Source organism: Cryptomeria japonica, chromosome 5 (genome assembly GCF_030272615.1).
Source record: "Cryptomeria japonica chromosome 5, Sugi_1.0, whole genome shotgun sequence".
NCBI lineage: Eukaryota > Viridiplantae > Streptophyta > Pinopsida > Cupressales > Cupressaceae > Cryptomeria > Cryptomeria japonica.
Genome location: NC_081409.1, coordinates 180,048,161 through 180,062,765, shown reverse-complemented (window position 1 = coordinate 180,062,765; position 14,605 = coordinate 180,048,161).

The following is a 14,605-nucleotide window of genomic DNA, read 5'->3' as shown; positions in this document are numbered from 1 at the left end:
CTATCCCTTCTATCCTGTCGGAAGCTGACAATCACCTCTTATCCCATATTCCTACTAATCCTGAAATTAGAAAGGAAGTGTTTTCCTTTCAAGGTGATAAATCCCTTGGCTTGAACGACTTCCCCATGTTTTTCTTCCAAAAATTCTGGCACATTGTGGAGGCTGACATTTGCAATGGTGTTAAGGAATTCTTTGACTCCAAAAGACTTCTCAAGGAACTGAACGTCACTTTCATTGTCCTTATCCCAAAGATCCCTGGAGCTGATTCTCTTAACAAGTTTAGACCCATCAGCTTGTGTAACTGTGTCTACAAAATCCTTTCAAAGGTTTTGACTTCCAAGTTGCTAGATGTTCTCCCAAGGATTATCTCTATCCAACAGAATGGCTTTTTCCCCGAAAGACAAATTTTGGACTCTATTATCTCTATTCATGAAAATATCCACTCCTTGAAAGTGGTGAGTAAACAGGGATTCTTCCTTAAGTTAGACATGGCTAAATCTTTTGATATAGTGAACTAGCAGTTCCTCCTCAGGATCATGAAATCGTTTGGTTTTGGCAATAAAGTTATCTAGCTCTGTTCTCAACTCATGGAAACTTCCTCCTCTGCTATCATTGTTAATGGCTCCCCGTCTAGTTTCTTCAAAAACTCCAGAGGTCTCAGACAGGGAGACCCCATCTCCCCTATCCTATTCACCATTCTTGTTGAATGCTTGGGTAGATTCATCCTTAAAAATGTGGAAGAAAGAAATATTAAGGGTCTGAAACCTTCTTCATCCAATGTTGTTTGCTCTCATGAACAATTCATTGATGACTCTATAACCATGGGGGAAGCCACCATCTTGGAAGCCAAAAACATGAAAATCATTATAAATACCTATGAATCTACCTTTGGTCAAAAAATCAACTGGGATAAAAGCTCTCTATTTTTCATCAACACCCCGGCCCAAAGGCAAATTAGGATTGGTAGGATTCTTGGTTGTAACATATCTGAGTTTCCCTCTACCTATTTGGGGCTTCCTCTTTGTCTCAAGCCTGAGGATTCCTTCTAGAATAAGTTAATTGACAGACTCAACCTGAAACTCGCTGGCTGGAAAGGGGTTGTTCTTAGTCAAGCTGGTAAAGTCACTCTGCTCAAAGCCACTCTCCAAAATCTTCCTGTGTGCACTCTTAGCTTGTTCAAAATCCCCTCAAAGTTTGCAGAAGCTATTGAAAGAATCCAAAAAAAGTTCCTTTGGTCAGGTGTGGAAGTTAAAAATAGAATCCCCCTTATAGCCTAGAATAACATTTGCTCCCCTAAGGCCTCAGGTGGGCTAGGCTTAAGGAACACTAGTTCTATGAATAAAGCTTTATTAACCAAGTAAATTTGGAGATTCAAAGGGGAGGAAAGAGAATGGAACTCTATTTGAAAAAACAAATATCTCTATATGTAATCTTCTGAGGAAGAATTCTTTGACAACTCTTTCTCTATTGATGGATCAGCCATTTGGAATGTTGTGCAATCTGCTAAAGGCTGGGCTGCTGCTGGTAGAACCTGGAACCTTGGGGATGGGAGGAAAATAAGATTTTGGGAAGATAGATGGATCCTGGATAAACCTCTAGAGGAAATCCCTATCCTTAAAGATTGGAAAGATAGTTTCAAATGTAGGTACAGTGAAATGGTAAGAGATTACTAGATAAATGGGGACTGGATTGAGTTTAGCTAGTAGTGCTTGGATCTCAAGTTCCTTCAGATTGCTCTTTCTGCTAAAATCCCTAGAGACTCTGTTTCCTCTGTTGTGGCTATTCACAATGTCCCGGTGGAAGCTACTCCCATCTAGGCTAAAGTTTGGAATAAGAACTTAGTTCCCAAAGTCAACATCTTCTTTTGGATTTTCATCCAAAATAAGATATTAACCCTAGATAATCTTCATAAAAGAGGCTTTATTTTTCCTAACATGTGTTCTCTTTGTTGCAGGGATGAAGAGACAGCTTGCCATATTCGCAACCAATGCTCTTTTAGCCAGGACATCTGGAAAATCATCCTGTCTAGGTGGAACCTGAGCTGGGTCTTCTCGAACTCTCTTGGTGGCACTTGGCTTCAATGGCATTGTCCTAACTCTAATCCTAAAATTGTGGAGACCTAGAGACTCACTCTGCCATTTTTTATTTGGAATACATGGAAAGAGCGCAACAACAGGATTTTCAGGGACAAAAGGGCTATTCCAGAAGTGGTTGCAGACAAAATCCTTAGGAGTATTTTTGAATGCCTCTATGGTACTGATCAGGGACTTGCTGCCAAACGGGATTTCAAAGACAAATGGAATCTTTCTACTACCACTATTAGCAAGGAGAAAGGCAGAGAAGGTCTTGTCTGGTGTTTCCCCCCATAGGGATGGATTAAGGCCAACTTTGATAAGGCTTCTAAAGGAAATCTGGGTAAAGCTAGATATGGGGGCATTATCAGGAATTTTGCTAGAAGTTGCCTTAAGGCAGTGGCTGGTCCTCTGGGGAATCAAACTAGCCATTTTGTTGAAGCCTCCGCTGCCTTGCATACTTTAATTATAGCCAAAAATCTCAATTATGATAAAATATGGCTTGAGGGGGATTCACTTAATATTATTAAGTGTTTAAAGGGGGAAACGAAGCCTTCTTGGTCTGTTGAGAATATCATCATGAAAGCTAGAGAGATTATCACCAGTTTCAAATAAATTATTATACAACATGCCTTCAGAGAGCAAAATAGTGTTTCTGACTATTTAGTGAATATTGGAGTTAACTCTGACGCTCAAATGATTTGGCACGAGGATCATCTCAATTTAAATATTAAAGAGATAATCAGAAAAGACCGTTATATGGGGAGAGAAGGACAATTAAATTATGACAAGTAAAAAGTATCATTTACGCCTTGCTAAAAAGGACATCATTACCTGGCACTGCAGCAAATCTCCTACTATCTCAAATAATCTACCGCACACTTTGTGGGTTACTCATAGCAAAAATTTGAGTTGCATCGGGAAAGAAGGTCTCAATTCGCAGAGAAACGGAGTCGATAGCTTGCATTTAAAAATGGGAGGAGATCTAAGATGCAAAGAACCTGACAACACGTCGACCTGAAAAGAAATGCCTAAAGTCTAGGAAAAGCTGGAGAAGGGCTCTCTCACCAGCTTCATGGAGAAGCTTGAGGACTATGACAAAGGTAGGGTTAACTTAGCTGTTTCCAAGATTTCTGAAAACTAGTCTAATGGCTCTTTTAAACTTTATGGAGTTAAATTTAAGTTGGACACTGGGCTTATTTCAACTATGACTAGAATGCCCCACATAGAGCTTAACTTCTTTCGAGACCTCAAGGTCTCCAACAATACGGTTACCTTGTTCCCGCGGAAAGAGAAAGAGCGGGCCAAAATTGGCAAGGCTACCGGGGGCTACTACGATGCTACAAACATTAAGAAGTTGTGGGGTTGGGTCCTAAATGCAATCATGGAGTATATTATGATTGAAGGCTACTTCTCCAGGGCCCACACCTACCACTTCATGCTCTTAAACCATTTTAGACATGACAAAAAAGTGTCTTTGCCCTACTACCTTTTTCGATCCCTCTCTAGGTCCCTGAACAAGCATAGGACTAACCGTTCCAGCCTGATTCTCCACTGCGGGCTCCTACTGCTCATCTATGAGCATTACAAAACCCTCGCTCTACAGGAAAATAAGTGGATTTCCACTTCCCCAGGTAAAAGGAGGATGGAAGAGGGAGATACTAGCAAGGAGAAGGCGTCATCCAACAAGAAAAGGAAAAGCGCCCCCGGGCTGGAAACTGAGGACATTGTCAAGGAAAGCAACGGTATGGAGACAGACGACACCAACAGTGAAGACAACTTGAAAGAAGAGGAGCTAGGAAATGAGGAAGAAAGTGGAGATTATGAGCCTTGTCAAGATAGCCCTATTCTAAGTGATCACCCTGGTAAGGACAACAACCATCTGATGGAGGAGATGACTCCTAAGGATAATGAGAAAACCAAAGTTAATTCTAAGAAGGAAACAAACAAAGGCTCTAAGAAGAACCTGACTAAGGAAAGGGACAGCAAGGACAAGTAAAGTGCTGGTGAGGGGCTTATCCTGGATAATCTCAAGAAGCTCTCGGAGGCTAGAATGAATTTCGACAGACGGACTTATGAAACCCTAAAAAACCTAGAGAAGAAAGGGATAAATTCGGATAAAAAGAGGGAGGATGAAAAAAAAGAGCATATTAATTGGAAGCAAGAAATGGAGAACAAGGTAAAATCACTGGAAGAGGGAAAAGAAGTGATGAAAAATCTGATGGGATTTATCTCAAGTATCCTCTTTGTTGTCACCAAAAACCTGGAAGACATTGCCAAGGTCTTTGACCATACTCCTAAACCAGTTGTGGATCTTGACCTGGAGGAGGAGACCATCCAGACTGGAATTGGTTGTGATGCTACCTCAGTAGGCAGAACTACGAAGAGAACTAGGCCCAGTATCAAGAAAGTTGTGCCTGCTGCGGCCAAGGACCCTCCCAACTTCAAAGACAACATCAAAGAGCTGCAAGACATTAGCAGCACCCTGGCTAAAGCCCTAGATAAAATCTAATTCTTGGATGGCCTGCTGGCTTTTTGCGGCTTTTGTGGGTTTTTTTTGGTTTTCCACTGGTTTTTTCCTTTTAGTTCTGTTCCTCTCTGTTTCTCATGGCTTTGTTGTTTAAGTCTTGCTTGTAAAGGGTTTCGGTGTCCCTTCAAAACCTACTTTTTCATTAATCAAAAACACTGGAACTATGTTAAGAATACTTATGTTGTTCCTACCGGTACTCTCAATGATGATAAAAGAAGAGAAATTCAAGAGAATGGGTAAGTCATGGAAGCTCTTATCAGCAGTCTATCTAATATTGAGTTTATAGATGTTCAGGATAAAGACAATCCCAATGGTGTATGGTATACTCTAGAGTCTATCTGTGGTGGTGATGAGCATGTGAAGTAAGCTAAGGAAGAAAGCCTTAGAGGAAAGTTTGAAGACATGCAGATGGTTGAAGAAGAGACCATTCAACAATATGGGATAAGAATTAAAACTATTGTTGGAGACATCAAGAGTGTAGGAGGTACAATGGATGATTCCACTATTGTTAGAAAAGTGTTGAGATCCTTATTACTAGTCTATGCAATAAGGGTTGTTGATATTCAGGAGTTGAGATCTATTGACAAGACAAAGGTATCCCTTGATTCTATCATTGCTAAGTTGACCGCATATGAGCTAAATAGTTATGATGGTAGGGTTCAGAAGATTGATTCAACCTTTAGAGCATCTGTTGCACTATCTAGAAAGGGAAAAGAAGCTAGTACCAGCTATGAACCAAGACAAAGCAGAGATATGGATGATGAGGAGATCTTGCTGGAATTTGAAGCTCTTCTAGCTAAGAGACTTCCTAAGGGAACTAGAAAATACAGAGGAAGCTCCCTTTGAAATTCTTTTCTTGCAATAGGATAGGACACATTTCTGTCAACTTTCCTGATAGTGATAATAAGGACAAATCGGAGAAGTTTAGAAAGTTCAAAGGAGGAAATAGGAGAAACTATCTTGTTGCAGTCGATGAAGGTGTCACTGATGATGAATCAAAAGACGAAGAAAGTGAAGACATAGTGTTTGTAGCCATTAATGAAGATGTGTTAGACAAGAAGGCTCTTTTCTCCTGCTTTGATAATTCTAATGAGTGGATTATTGATAGTGGATGTTCTCACCACATGACTAGTGACCGGAGAAATTTTTTGTCTCTGGAAGAGTATGATGGAGGTGTAGTCCGATTTGGTAATGATGCACCATGTATGGTAAAAGGCAAAGGGTCCATCTCTTTAAATGGAAAAAGTAGTGCTGATAATGTGTATTGGGTAGAAGGTCTCAGGCATAACCTTCTAAGTGTTGCCCAGCTGAATGATAAAGGGCTTACTCTGGAATTCAAAGATCGAGTATGCAAAATAAAAGGAAAGAGTTGTGAACTGATGGCCACCGATATGGAGACCAAAGGTAAATTATTTCAGTTAAATACTAATATCAGTCATTGTCTAATGGCTAAGTTTCATGATAGTTGGCTATGGCATAGGAGACTCTACCATGTAAATTTTGATAATATTGTGAAGGCCAGTAAGATCAAGGCAATTAGAGGATTGCCTGTGCTGAACAAACTGGAGAATCCTCTGTGCAAAGAATGTCAAGTGGGGAAAATGTCTTCCTCAACCTTCAAAGGTAAATCTTTCATAGTAGATAATTTACTTGATCTTGTGCATATTGATTTGTGTGGTCCTATGAAAACTAGGAGTGTTCAGGGAGATAGGTACTTTATGATTCTTACTAATGATTGCTCAAGAACGATGTGGGTCACATTCTTGAAAGATAAGTCTGAAGCTTTTGGAAAGTTCAAAGCCTTCAGAGCACTAGTTGAAAAGGAAAGCGGTAAGAGGATCAAATGCCTTAGAACTGACCAAGGAGGTGAGTTCACTTCTAGTGAGTTCAATAAGTATTGTGAAGAGAATGGCATCAAGAGGCAACTATCTACCCCCAGACTCCACAGCGGAATAGCCTAGCAGAAAGGAAGAACCAGACTATAGTTGAAGCAACCAGAATGATGTTGATTCAAGGGAAGGTTGCTCACACTTTTTGGAGAGAAGTGGTGAGCACTGCAGTCTACACTATGAATTGGGTACTCATCAAGAAAGGTAAGGATAAAACTCCTTATGAGTATTGGACTGGTAAGACTCCTGTAGTAAGCTACTTTAGAGTGTTTGGTAGCAAGTGTTATATCAAGAGGAGTGAACACTAGAGCAAGTTTGATGCAAAATGTGATGAGGGAATATTCCTAGGGTATTCCACCAAGAGTAAATCTCTCAAGTGTTTCAACAAATAGGACTCAAAGAATTGTTGAAATTATCAATGTTAGAATTGATGAGACCACTGAGAAACCTAAGGAAACTGGTAGTGAATGAACGGTAGATGAACTGGATGTAACCTTCTGGGAACTGGTTGCGAAACAACCAAGTACAAGTAACAATGTTCCTACACCAGTAGATGCTTATGTAGATGAAGATGAAGATGAGGATGAAGAGGAAAAGAAAGAGGAATCAACCAAGATCATTCCTAGGTATGTAAAGCTACATCATGATCCAAAGCAGATCATAGGGGATAAGGATGCAGGAATTCTTACAAGAAGAAAGGTCAGAGAAAATTCTTACATGATCTCTGAATTTGAGCCCAAAACATTTAAAGAGGTACACAAGGATGAAGATTGGATTACGGCTATGGAAGAGGAACTTGACCAGATAGAAAAGAATGGTACATGGTCTTTGGTACCCAGACCTAAGCACAAAAATGTTATTGGCACCAAATGGGTTTTTAGAAACAAGTTGAATGAAGATGGCACAGTGGTAAGAAACAAAGCAAGATTGGTATGTAAGGGGTATGCTCAAGAAGAAGGAGAAGACTATGGAGAAACCTTTTCTCCAATAGCTAGATTGGAAGGAGTTCAAAAGCTACTTGCATATGCAGCCTTCAAGGGATTCAGAGCATATCAAATAGATGTAAAATCTGCATTTCTAAATGGAATACTTGAAGAGGAGGTGTATATAGAGCAACCAAATGGGTTTTCCCTATGAGAAGACAGTAATATGGTGTGTAGGATACATAAATCCTTGTATGGATTGAAACAAGCACCTAGAGCATGGTATGAACGTTTACACTCCCATCTTGTGAAGATTGGATTTGAAAGAACCAGTGAAGATAGCAATATCTATTTGGAGTCAGAAGGAGATCAGATTCTAATCTGAGAAGTGTTTGTTGATGACATAATTTTTGGTGGAAATGACAAGATGAGCCATTTGTTTGCAGATGAGATAAAGAAGGAATTTGAGATGTCACTAATCAGAGAGATTAAGTTCTTCATTGGACTACAGATTCAACAAATGAAACATGGTATCTTTATCACTTAGTCCAAGTATGTGAAAGAGGTGTTAAAGACCTTTGGCATGGAAGACAGCAAACTGGTTGGTACACCGATGATGACTGGTTGTAAATTGCCAAAAGAAGATGACTCAGTGCTGGTGAATGAGAAGGAATACCTGTCAATGATTGGTAAGTTGCACTATGTAGTACACAAAAGACCGGACATAGCACATGTAATGGGCATTGTTGTACGTTTCCAAAAAAGTCCAAGAGAATCCCACTTGGTAGTAGTCAAGCAAATTCTTAGATATCTAAAGGGAACTATAGATTATGGATTGTGGTATCCATACAATAATGATTTCAATCTCAAAGTGTTTACCAATGCTGATTGGGCTGGTAATGTGGATGAACGGAAGAGCACAATCGGTGGTGCATTCTTTTTTCGTGGTAGAAGCATAGTTGTATCTCTCAGTCTATAGCAAAAGCAAAATATGTAGCAGCATTTATGAACCACACTCAGACAATTTGGATGAAGCATGTATTAAGTGGTTTCAAAGTCCCTGTATCTGAACCGATGAGTATATTTTGTGACAACACAAGTGCAATTAATATTTCCAAGAATCTGGTATTGCATGCTAAAACCAAGCACTTCAAGCTCAAGTATTATTTCTTGAGGGAGAAAGTTTAGATCAAAGAGGTTGTATTGGAACATGTTTCCAGTAAAGAGGAGTTAGCAGATATATTCACCAAGCCTCTACCTAAGGCTACATTTTTCTATTTAAGAGGTGAATTAGGGGTGCTTCCCCTTCAAGAGGTGAACTAAAGGTATGTGCTCCACATTAGTCAGGTATTGCATTGTCAAATCTTTTCAGGATTGGTGTGTTGAAGGATGCTACTCCTCAGGGGGAGTAACATAGTGGAACATGGATGTTTGTGCCTCCACTTTGGCATTATTGTCAAAGGGGGAGAAGATGTGAAACAGAGAAGATATCTGCAGTATTGAAGACATATAATATGGAAGAGATTGGGGAGAAGATGTGAAGCAGAGAGATATCTTTGTATATTGCCATCAATGCCAAAGGGGGACATTGTTGGCAAATGTGCAGAGTTGGATGACATGATGATATTGTATGTTGTCATTGATGTCAATATGCTAAAGTATGAACTCGTATATTGAAGAAAGAAAATTGGCAAGAGAAATGGTATAATTGTATGAACCAGTTTATACAAAAAGGTGAACCGGTATATGCAAAGTTTGTATCGGGGTTTCATTTTATATGACTACCGGTTGGTAGTCTCGGCTTTAGGGTTTTTGTTTGGTGCATTTCAAGTCTGTGTGATTCAACTGACAACATCTTGTGATGAGTTAACATTGAAATGAAGATCAGATCATGTTGCCATGTTAGCCTTATGCGCGTGAAGAATTTCCTTGAGGATCTTGCATGAAGAAGATCAATTCTATCTACCTCGAGAATGTGCAAAGTCACAGTAAATGGTGGAGAGCATGTGATGGGTTATCAGCTTCTAGAAGCGGTGAAGAATGAATGATGGAGAACGTCTTGAGATTTGCTCAAGATTGTTTTACCCTATGTAATGTGATTTAACGGTCAGGATTGGACCAACTGTATTGTTAAGCTAGATGCTTAGGGTTTTAGGTTTTGGCTACCAACCTAATCATTGTCTATAAGGTCAATGATGATTCTCATTTGATGTTGTTGGCAAATGAATGTGTGTGAAGTGATTCTTTCCAAACCAGAGAAGTGAGGAGAGACTTGCAGAGTGTGATTGCATAAGTAAAGGAACTGAAGTGGATCTGCCTTGGCATTCAGTGTTGTTATCAGATCAGTGTATTACCTGTTGACTTCTAACCATTTCAGTAGTTGGAAAATCCCTTTACCGGGTAGCTTTAACAGGCTTTTTGTAAATCCTTAATAGAGTGACTCAAAATCATTGATTTCTTTAAAATCCTCTTATAAGGTAACCTTTAACAGGGTTTTAACCTCTAACTAGGTATTTAGCCATCCCTTAACTAGGTGATCCCAAGCAGGATCAATTCCTAGTAGAACCTGTTGTAAAGTCTTTAATAGGACTAGGGTCCTAACAAAGCAAACTTTAGAAGAGTTCAAGAGAAACTTGTGGGTATTCATCCCCACCGTGGTTTTTCCCAGTTGGGTTTCCACGTGAAAAATCAGTGTGTTATGTGTGATGCTTTTTCATGTGATGTTTCAGTGTTTTCTGTTAAGCAGTAAAGCATGTTGATCTAATGGTCATTGTATTTATGATGTTTTACTTGCTTAAACATATGGGTGAAGTTGAGATGAGATGTTAGGTCTGAAGATGATCTAGATGAACCGGTTTATGTTTTTCACAGTCATACTGTGTGTTACTGGTAGTGCCTTGTTTTAGATCGGTGATACTATTTGCCAGTCAATGGAGTCTTTGCAGTTTAAGTTGTTTAGGGAAGTTTTTGTCTATACTGGTTCACCTCCCCCCCCCCTTCTTAGTATCTATTGGGTATTTACTGTTCATCATTATTCATCATTGAATACCAGCAATAAGACATGTTTGATTGCTTAGATTGATGAAAGTTGGTTATGGCATAAAAGACTTGGTCATGTGAATTTCGATTGCATTGTAAAGATCAATTCAACCAAGGAATTCAGGGATTTACCTAAAATTGTGAAACCTCATAATTCGGTATTAAGGAATGTCAAATGGGAAAGCAAGTTAGAACAATATTTAAGAGCATTTATGAGAAATCCAATAATATTCTTGATTTAATTCATACTGATTTATATGGTCCAGCAAGAACAAGAAGTTCGTAGGGTGATAGATAATTTATGCTAATAATTGATGATTATTCTAGAATGTGTTGGGTTACTTTTTTCAATGAGAAATTAGAAGCTTTAAGGAGATTCAAGATATACAAGGCAATGGTAGAGAATGAAACTGGTAAGAAAATCAAATGTTTGAGATCTGATCAAGGAGGAGAATTCACATCTAGGGAATTCAATACATACTGTGAAGAGAATGGAATCAAAAGACAACTATCGGTACCCCAGACACCCCAACAGAATGGAGTTGTGGAAAGGAAGAACATAACTATATTGGATGCAACAAGAACCATGTTAATGGAAGAAAATCTACCTCATATGTACTGGAGAGAAGTAGTGAATACAGTAGTTTATACTTTCAACAAAGTTCACATCAAAGGTGAAACCAATAAGACCCCTTATGAACTATGGTTCAGTAATGTTCCTACTCTTAAATATTCCAGAATATTTGGAAGCAAATGCTATATTAGGAGAGATGATTCTATTGGAAAATTTGATCCTAGAAGTGATGAAGGAATATTTCTTGGTTATTCAATTAGAAGCAAGGCATATAAATATTATAATAAAAGATTGCAAAAAATCATTGAAAGTACTAATGTGAAGATAGATGAACACTTTAGAGGAGAATCAAGATCTGAACTGACAGTAGAACTGATTATAAATCAACCGGCATAGATTGCAGCAGAACAAAATGAAGAACCAGTCACATCAGCATCATTAGAGAACTCAATTGTGATTGAAGAGCAATAGCCTATGAATGGAAATAAAAAAAAACCCAGGTATGTAAGATTGAATCATTCAGAAAATCAGATAATTGGAAATAAAAATCAAGGTGTTATGACAAGAGGAAGATTGGGAAATCAAGAGGTATGTTTAATCTCTCAAGTTGAACCAGCATCATTTGTTGAAGCATGTAAAGATAAACATTGGATAAAAGCAATGGAAGAAGAATTAGAACAGATTGAAAAGAATAATACTTGGATATTACTTCCCTGGCCTAAAGACAAAACTATAATTGGAACTAAATGGATATTTAGAAATAAACTAAATGAAGACAATGAAGTAATCAGAAATAAAGCAAGATTAGTTTGTAAAGGTTATTATCAAAAAGAAGGAATTTATTATAGTGAAACCTTTTCACTGGTAGCGAGAATTGAAGTAGTAAGACTATTTCTTGCATTTGCAGCTCACAAGAACTACAAAGTTTATCAGATGGATGTAAAATGTGCATTTTTTAATGGAGATCTTGAAGAAGAATTTTACATTGAGCAGCCTGATGGATTTTCATTAACAGATGATAAGGATATGGTTTGCAGATTAAGAAAAACTTTATATGGATTGAAGCAAGGTCCTAGAGCATGGTATGCTAGACTGGATAAATATCTTTTAAAGCTAGGATACATAAAAGCTAATGCTCACAATAATTTGTATTATAAAATTACCAATGATAACATTTTGATTATTGAAGTATTTATGAATGATATCATTTTTGGAGGATAAAAAGAGTTATGCAAAGATTTTGCTAATAAGACGAAGGAAGAATTTGAAATGTCTATGATTGGAGAAATGAAATTTTTTCTAGGTTTGTATATTTCTCAAACAGATAAAGGTATATTCATTTGTCAAACAAAATACTTGAAGGAACTTTTGAAGAAATTTGGAATGGAAAACTCCAAATCAGTAAGCATTCCTATGACTACAACTAATAAATCAACATCAAAGGATGATTCACCACATATAAATCCAACAAGGTACAAATCTATGATTGGAGGATTACTGTATTTGACACAAACTAGACCTGATATAATGAATACAGTATGTATTTTTTCAATATTTCAAAGCAATCCTAAAGAAAATCATGAAATTGCAGTAAAAAGGATTTTTCGGTACCTACAAGGCACAACAAATCTTGGTTTATGGTATCCTAAGGATGACAATTTTGAGTTATGTACGTATACAAATGCAAATTGGGTAGGAGATGTGGATGAGAGAAAGAGTATCATTGGTGGCGCATTCTTTCTTGGCAGAAGATTAGTTTCATGGATCAACAAGAAGCAGACTTGCACATCATTATCTACAGCACTGGCAGAATTAGTTGCAGTAACAACTAATTGTACTCAGGTATTATGGATCAAGCAAATGTTGAAGGATGTCAAGGTAAAATGTAATGAACCGATACTTATTTACTATGAAAACTCAACAGTAATAGATATATCAAATATTCTGGTATTTCACTCTAAAACAAAGCATACTTCTATTAAGTATAATTTTCTGAAAGAAAACGTTGAAGCAAATGAAGTGACATTGGTTTATGTGAACACTAAAGAGAAAATTGCAGATATTTTTACAAAGATTTTTCCTAAGGAAACATTTCAATATCTCAGAGAGAAGCTTAAGGTAATCACCCCACCGACAGAGACTTAAATGATGCAGATTGACATCAAACCAGCGGGGACTAACTGAAAAAATCTTTTTTTCGGTTTGATGAAGGAGAGCTACTACTCAGGGGGAGTAGTTAGTTGTATGTTATGTTCCGATTTTAATTTTTAACTGCTTTGGCATTTGATTTCAAAGGGGGAGAGATGTCTATGGAAAAACACTGTACTTTGAATATTGGGGAGAGATGTATTTTGGTTTTGGTTATATTGTTTATGTTTTCAGTACAGAACTTTGTGTTGATCTATTTAGGGGGAGATTGTTGGCATTCTGTTTTTGGCACTTAGATGTTTTTCCATCTAGTTTTTCCATCAATGCCAAAGGAGGAGATTGTTGGTATTATGGATGACTTTGTCATGTGTTGTATTGGTTTTTTCATTGATGTCAACACTTATCTTTTTGGAGGTCTAAATTGTTGATTTGGCACTCTGGTTATATTGGTTTGTTGATGAACTGACACATTGTGGTCCCGGTATGGATATTGGCTTATGCATAGTTACCAGTATATGTTTCACCGGCAGCTCAGGAAGTTGATGATGACTTTCTATCATTTGGAGATCATTAGGTTATGTCGAATACATGGATTGGATGTTTGTATTCAGCATTTTGCATATCGGACTGATCAGGTTCACATATTTGCCTTGACCGATAGATATGTCTAGGTTATGAACTGGCATAAGAAAACATGTTCCAGATTAGCATGACATATTTTGGAAATGATTTATTGATTGGATAATGTGTAAAATTATTGAGGTCAACATATTGTATTGCACCAAGACTTATTTTGTAATTGATTTAAATGTAATATCTTTTGGGAGACGACCTAATGGTTTGGTCTAAGTTTTGTATAAATAATTGTAAGATATTATTTGGAAGAAGTGTGCATATGTGTTGAGATTATTGTGAAGAGTGAAAACAAGCATATCCTTCTGTGAATCACACAGACATCATCTGAAGGTTGAAGAAAATAATGTTAAAGGTCATGAAGGTGTTTAGTCCTCATGCACAAAGCTTAAACCGATATTGAATCCAACATTGAAGATGCTAAATTGAAGTCGTACATTGATTATTGGATTTAACCATCCAGCTGTGTAGTCAATGAGACTCCTAATTTTGTGATTGAGCAGTGAGCTCTAGGCAGTTGACCTTTCTATATGTGCAAACCCCACTATTGTATTCACATACTATCTGCAGTAGTATCATCTTATTTTGGGTAAGGTTTCCCACCATGGATTTTCCCCTTATAGGGTTTCCATGTCAAAATCATTGTGTCATGTGTTGTGGATGTTGTTTTTCTTTCTGTTTCATGCATTAAGTTGTACTGGTATTACTATAACGGTTAATCTGTTTTACCTGCACTGTGTTTTAAGTTGGAGTAATCTATTTTGGGTTGCAATTTATTGATAACTGATTCACCCCCA